This window comes from Marmota marmota, unplaced genomic scaffold (genome assembly GCF_001458135.2).
Source record: "Marmota marmota marmota unplaced genomic scaffold, marMar, whole genome shotgun sequence".
Classification (NCBI taxonomy): domain Eukaryota; kingdom Metazoa; phylum Chordata; class Mammalia; order Rodentia; family Sciuridae; genus Marmota; species Marmota marmota.
This window is the reverse complement of record NW_026000153.1, coordinates 11784330-11790873: the sequence shown is the minus strand read 5'-3', so window position 1 is coordinate 11790873 and position 6544 is coordinate 11784330. Positions and strand designations below refer to the sequence as shown.

Here is a 6544-nt window from a genome sequence, read left to right as displayed (position 1 = left end):
AATAAAAGACGCTCTTATTATTAAAGTCAGCATACTATAGTGATGCATGCATACCCTTGTTTACAGCAGCACAATTCACAATAGCCAAACTATGGAACCAGCCTAGGTGTCCACAATGAATAAATGGACAAAGAAATTGTGGTAATTATACACAATGGAGTTTTACTGTGCCATGAAAAAGAATGAAATTATGTCATTTGCAGGAAAATGAATGGAACTGAAGAACATTATGTTAAAGGAAACAAGCCAAATTCAGAAAGTCATGGTTCATATGTTTTCTCTTATATGTGGAATCGAGAAAAGAAAGGTTGGGGGGAAAGAGTGGATCACATGAAAATTAAAGATCAGTAGAGGAGAGGAAAGGGACTAGCAGGAGGGGAAGGAAGGAAAGGAAAATACTAGGAAATGATATTGACCAAATTATATTGTTATATGGTATGCAGGTATGAATATGTGACACAAATCCCATCATTATGTATAATTACAATGTACCAATTTAAGAAAAATTTAAAAAAAACTACCTGCCCTGAGGAACTTTGTTATAGCAGCATTACAAATGGAGTGAAACACCATAAAATGAATTTATGTAGCTGTATAAAATAAGAATGTTCTTTATATGCTGATATGAGGTAATTCAAGATGGAGTAATGGGAAAAAATTAGGTAAGAAAGAATCTACATCAGGTGCTGGGGATGTGGCTCAAGTGGTAGCACGCTCGCCTAGCATGCATGAGACACTGGATTCAATCCTCAGCACCACATAAAAGATATTGTGTCCACCTAAAACTAAAAAATACATATTTAAAAAAAAAAAAGAAAGAATCTGTCATATGCTACCAAGGGTAGGGCTAGGAAGGACATGCATTTTTATTTTCATATGCCCCTCCCATCAAAAAAAGGAAACAAAACCTTTAGAAGAAACTGTTACCATAGATTGCTTAAAAGTAGGAAACTGTGCGATGTGAAGCTAGAAGCAGGAAAGTAATATGATTTTATCCCTTTTTAATCTTTTGCATTTTGAACCAAGTGATTATATTACCTATTCAAAAATAAACTGCCAATAAATAAAAACAATTTCAGAAATAAAAACACAAAACACCAGAACGTCCATGAAAGCAAGGAACATAGCTGTCTTAATTCAGTGTCTGATTTAAATCCATGAACAAGGTTTATGAAAACCTCAAACTGTTCCCGCAGAAATATTTCGTATATATTTTACAAAGAACAATAAAACTAGGGAAAAATGTTTTTTATTTTACTGAAAAACAGACAATCAGAATCAAAGATCTTTAGGAGCCCATCCCAAGCCTACTATTTATCAAACTCTGGAACACTAATAAAATCTATATTCTTTTAAAAGAACCAAAGGAATCATTTTAACTATTCATGTTTTATACACATGTGAAATCTTATATAATAAAGAAGCTAGAGAAGGGGGAAAAAACTTCGAAAAAATACCCAGAAAAAAACACTTCAAGAGTCAATTAATGTATATATCCCAATAAAGCTGTTTTTTAAAAATAATAATAATCATCTGCGGCTGTATAAAAATCAGATCTCGCCAGGTGTTCTGGCTCATGCTGTAATCCCAGCATGGGAGACCCAGGCAGGAGGATTGCAAATTTGAGGCCAGGTTCAGCAACTTAGTGAAACCCTGTCTCAAAATCAAGAATAAAAATAAAAGGGGCTGGGTATTGTAGCTCAGTGGTAAATCATCCTGAGTTCAATCCACAGTACCCACCCCCACCAAAAGAGATGAGTGGTTACCTGGAACAGTCAGGGAATAACTACAAAGGGACATAAAGAAACTTCAGGACAGTAGAAATGTTCTATATCTTGCTTGATTGAATATAGGCTATAAGATGTGCATCTATATGTCAAAGTTCATTAATCAAATATTTATAATATGTGCATTTGATTGTATGAAACCTCAATAAAGTTACTTAATTTCTGAACCATTTAGAAATACAGATTCCTGGGCCCTCTCCCCAGAGACTCAGTGGGTCTGTGGTAGAAACCAGTTAATCTGCATTTTTAGCTCCAGGCCATGATTAATCCTTCATGTGGTGAGGGTCATCAGTTATACTTTGAAAAACACTAACCTATAATAATGTTGAATGTCCAGTAATTACTGATAACATTTTACAAAAAAAAAAAAAAAAATCTGCATTAATGATTCAATTACAAAAAATGAAAACAAAAACAAAAATCTAGCTAGATGATTGTAATTTTCAACTTTGGAAAACACTAAGAATATTAAATGATTGGAGTTCCAGAAGACAGAATTATGAACTAATATGGTTAAGAAACACTTCTTCCCCATCTTCTACAATCCTTCAATGGTTCTCCATCAACCAGTGCAGTGATTCTCACTTAAGACAATTCTGCAACCTCCCTGCTTGCCAACATGGCATTTGACAATGTCTGCATACATTTTTTCATTCTCACAACTAGAGAGGGGATTGTGCTACTGGCATGTTAGTGGGTAGAGAGGCTAAGGATCCTGGTAAACATCCTACAATACAGGACAGCACTCCACAACCAACAAAGAATTAAAACTCAATTTTCAATATCACCAAACTCAATGTCAATATCACCAAGAATGAGAAACTGATCTCACCTCAAGTGAAGCTACCAAAATACTCAGTAATGGTTACAGAGTTGCACAAAATAACAAAATTAACTATTCTATCTTTAAGCAAGTCCATTTTTACTTCTAGATTAGTAGGGAAGAAGGGGTATCATCATCTTTACATTCTATCAATAAAGCAAATAAATATAGAATAAAACACAAATATCATATAAATACCGAAGATTTTTAAAACTTCAAAATACCCTAAGTGGGATCAGCCTCATGCTATACTCTCAGTCACAGAGTATACTTACTTATTCTCCTATCAGCCTTTAAAGTACTTCTGAAGTTAAGAAATGCTATTTTAAAACATAGTACATAAACCTCAGCATGGCAGACAATACCTCATCTTAGCTAACCCCACTGAGATTTCTAAGGCTACTGGTTACTGCAGAATAGTCTAACCCAGAACTATTAAAAGTATAGTCTATAGACCAGTGAGTCAGTGTGTGAAATGTATATCAGTTTATGTTAGAGAAACATAGAAAAAAAAATCTGGTGGTGCTGAGGACCACAAATTAAGGACATCAGCCATGCTAGGCAAGCATACTACCACTGAGCCACATCTCCTAGATTCTCAGGCCCCAAAGTGGACATTTATACCAGAAAATTTTATGTCTAATAAAAAGACAGGGCTTTTATTTTGTCTTTCTTAGTCCATCTTCATTTACATTTTTTTGGCCTTTTTTAGAAAACATATTTTACAATATCAGTCCACAGTGAGTTGGAAATGAAAAGAGAAAGAAAAGAAAAGAAACAGTCCATTAGTAGGAAGGAACTAACCTATCCTGACAGATAGGTCTAGTAAGTTGGCAAGGTCAAGATGACTCCAGTCTGTCATCAAAGCCCACCTTCTTAATCATTATAATGTATACTTCCATTATCATTAAGATTTTGAACTCAAAGCCCCAGTATGTTACATATACTTCTGAAGAGCTAGACAAAACCAGAATGAGTCACAAAGACTTTTTGTGTATAAGGCCTCCAACACTGCAAATGAGCCACGCATAGCACTTGTTTCTTCTTCAGGTTCAAGCTCAAAACTTAAGTCTCCAGATATATGATGATACAAAAGAACAAGAGAAAACAAAACAAAAGACCATTTTTCCTCAAAGCCCAGTGAATACTCACTGAATGCTACTATTTTCTCTTGGGACACACCTTTGTTTCTACCTGCTTTGGGAGAATGACCTCCTCTCAAGGAGGAATAGGTCCCACATCTCTCTAACATTAGCCACATGGTATATTAACCCAAAGTAAGAAAAACACTCGTAGACTTAACAGCCATCTACTAAAGTCTTCCTTCCTCAATCCAAGAGCACCAACCCTTACCATAAGGATTAAAGTCCTTAGATTTGACCTATCCATACTGCACTTTTTGATGACAATCCCTAGTTTAAAAAAGTTACATTCTAACAAAAAAGTTACATTCCAACTCAATATAATAGTTGTAAAAAAAAAAAAAAAAATTCAACTTCCTTCCAAAGAACCCACAATGTAAGTATAATATCCTGATATTTTCTATTTTTGTTTTTTAAGAAAAAAGTATCAGTAGAAATTCACAAGTTTGATTTCAAGATCCACTAATGGGTCAAAACCTTCAATCTTTGAAACACTGCTGTAGAGTACAACTGTCTACATTTAACAGTATGCTCTCATCCAGCAAGCCAAACCCATAAAACAATTTTTCTACACCAGATTCCCACCATACAATAAATCTTGTGTTATCTGCAGTACAAACTTAGCACATAAAAATATACAAATACTTTTGTTTCAAAACTTAGTAAAATATGTAAACAAATGCTTCGTTAAAGTTAAAATAAAAATTTTCAATTTCTAATAAAAAATTGAAGATAGCTAGCTTATTTTGTTAAAATGTGAAACATGGATCTCTGCTGGCAATCAAGTAAATTAACAATACTCTACCACCAGAACACAGTTTATGGTGAATATGAATACCATCATATATGTCTGAAATCAATCTTCTTTCCCTTTACCTTCACTGACTGGTCCCCTCAACTGATCATTCCCCGTTACTAAGACCTTAAAACCACAGATCTAACTCTTTTTCCTTCCTGTTGCTGTTATAGCATAACCCTTTAAACTGCCCTAGACTTGCTCAGATGTTCCCTCAAATCATTTCTATAGAAAAATGCACAAATCCAAACAACCAATTTTATAATAAACTTCAGAAACAAAATCTTTTAATACTAAAAAACCAATAATCAAACATTAAGAAAACATATGTATGAAGAACATATCTTTTCTGTAAATTAATCAACTTAAATACAAAATAAATTGCTGTTATCAATTATTAACTTCAATTCTGTAAGCCTAAAACAGACATTTTTAACAACCATTAAAAGGACGTGGCTCCATCACATCGTCCTATCCTAGAATGATACAATGCTATCATGTAAACCATCTATGTAACTTCCACGTTTATTTCATACTCCATTCAACCCTATCTCCTTCAGTCCCACCCACTGAACAGCTGGGCGGGATGAAAGACTGTTTCCTGCTCCCCACCCCCCACCTAATATACTACCCCTAGAGCTCCCTGCTGTTTGGAGAAATAAGAAATCCAGGCATCTGTAACTGGTTTAGTAATTGTTTATATCCATCCTACAATCTATCAGGATTCTTTAAATCTCATCACTAAAAAGAGACAAGATTTAAAGCCTAAGAGTTTCCTCTTAACCTATGTATAATCTTCACATGGCGGGGAGGGCTGATTATACCCATCCCCTATACACACATAAATATGTAAAACAAGCGAAATCCTGTGAATCTAGATTACCTGTTCATTTGGATTCAAGGGCACTCCGGGAGATATTCTTATTTCATCAAAAACAAAGCCAAAAAAAAAAAAAAAAGCCAAAAGAAATAATTCCTAAACCTGAACTATTTAACAATACGCTCACAAGAATTTAAGTAATAAGTTATCATTTCAGTAACTAAGCAAACACCTGGACGCGAATATCAGATTCTTTCCCTACAGCTATAAAAAACCAGATCTGAAACAGTGTACTCTAAAAAAGTAACTTAGCAAATGGAAATGTGTTTAAAAAAAAAAAAACTCAGTTGCTTATTTCATACTACACACACAGTATGAAATGGAACTCAGGAGTGGAAAATGTGAATGAAATGGGCTGTTCTTTTTCCAATATGTGGGGGAGGAAAGGAAATGAAAGGACTTCTTAAGAGAATAACTAAAAATAACTGAAATTACTTCAAAAATTAATTTCCTTAACCTTCACCAATCCCTATCTCCACTCCCTCCCTTTTCCAGGGACCCTTCCCACTCTTTCCACCTCCTCCGGGGGGCGCCCTTCCAGACATTCTCTTTCCCCTTTTCCTAAAAATTAAGCCCAAACCTCGAGCCAAGCCCCGGATCCTCGGTCCTCAATACTCGCCAGCCAGCCACTGGCCTTCTGGGTTGCGCCCAGGGAAAGGCAACGCCGAGAGGCAGGGAAAGGGAAGGGAGTAGGCGACGCAGTAGTGGGAGCTGCAGCCGCCACTGCCACTGCCACTGCTACAGCCGCTGCCGCTGCCTCCACCGCAGCCTCAGCTTGGTGCATCCTTCTTCCTCCCTCCCCGCCGCCGCCCTCCCGGGGCCGGCCCACACAGCACCGTCGCCCGAGTGCGCACACACATCCCCATCCTCCTAGCCAGGCCCACTCCCCACAAGAGGACGTCTGCCCAGGGTGCTACGGACGGTGACTAGAGAAAGCAGGGCCGCGGGAGCTGTGGGCCCGGGAGGAGGCTGAGGGAAGAGAGGGAGGGAAGGCTAGCTAACAGGACCCCGCTCTGGCTGCTCCGGCCGTGGAGGCCGCGGCTCACGTCTCCCCGCGCCCCGGGCCCGCCCGCCTGCTGCACGAGGAATGCCGCCGCCTGGGGCTCCTCCACACGT

General features: G+C 37.5%; 1 protein-coding gene and 1 long non-coding RNA gene across 2 annotated transcripts in view; both read right to left on the bottom strand.

Annotated features, from left to right (window-relative positions):
* Septin7 (septin 7) overlaps window positions 1–6544 on the bottom strand; it is a 96711-nt gene that overhangs the window by 89265 nt on the left and 902 nt on the right. The window lies entirely within an intron of this gene.
* LOC125611524 lies at window positions 4086–6538 on the bottom strand. Its single transcript, XR_007341700.1, has 2 exons — window positions 6009–6538; window positions 4086–5468 (listed from the first exon to the last, which is right to left on the bottom strand). It is a non-coding gene; the product is annotated as an uncharacterized LOC125611524 (long non-coding RNA).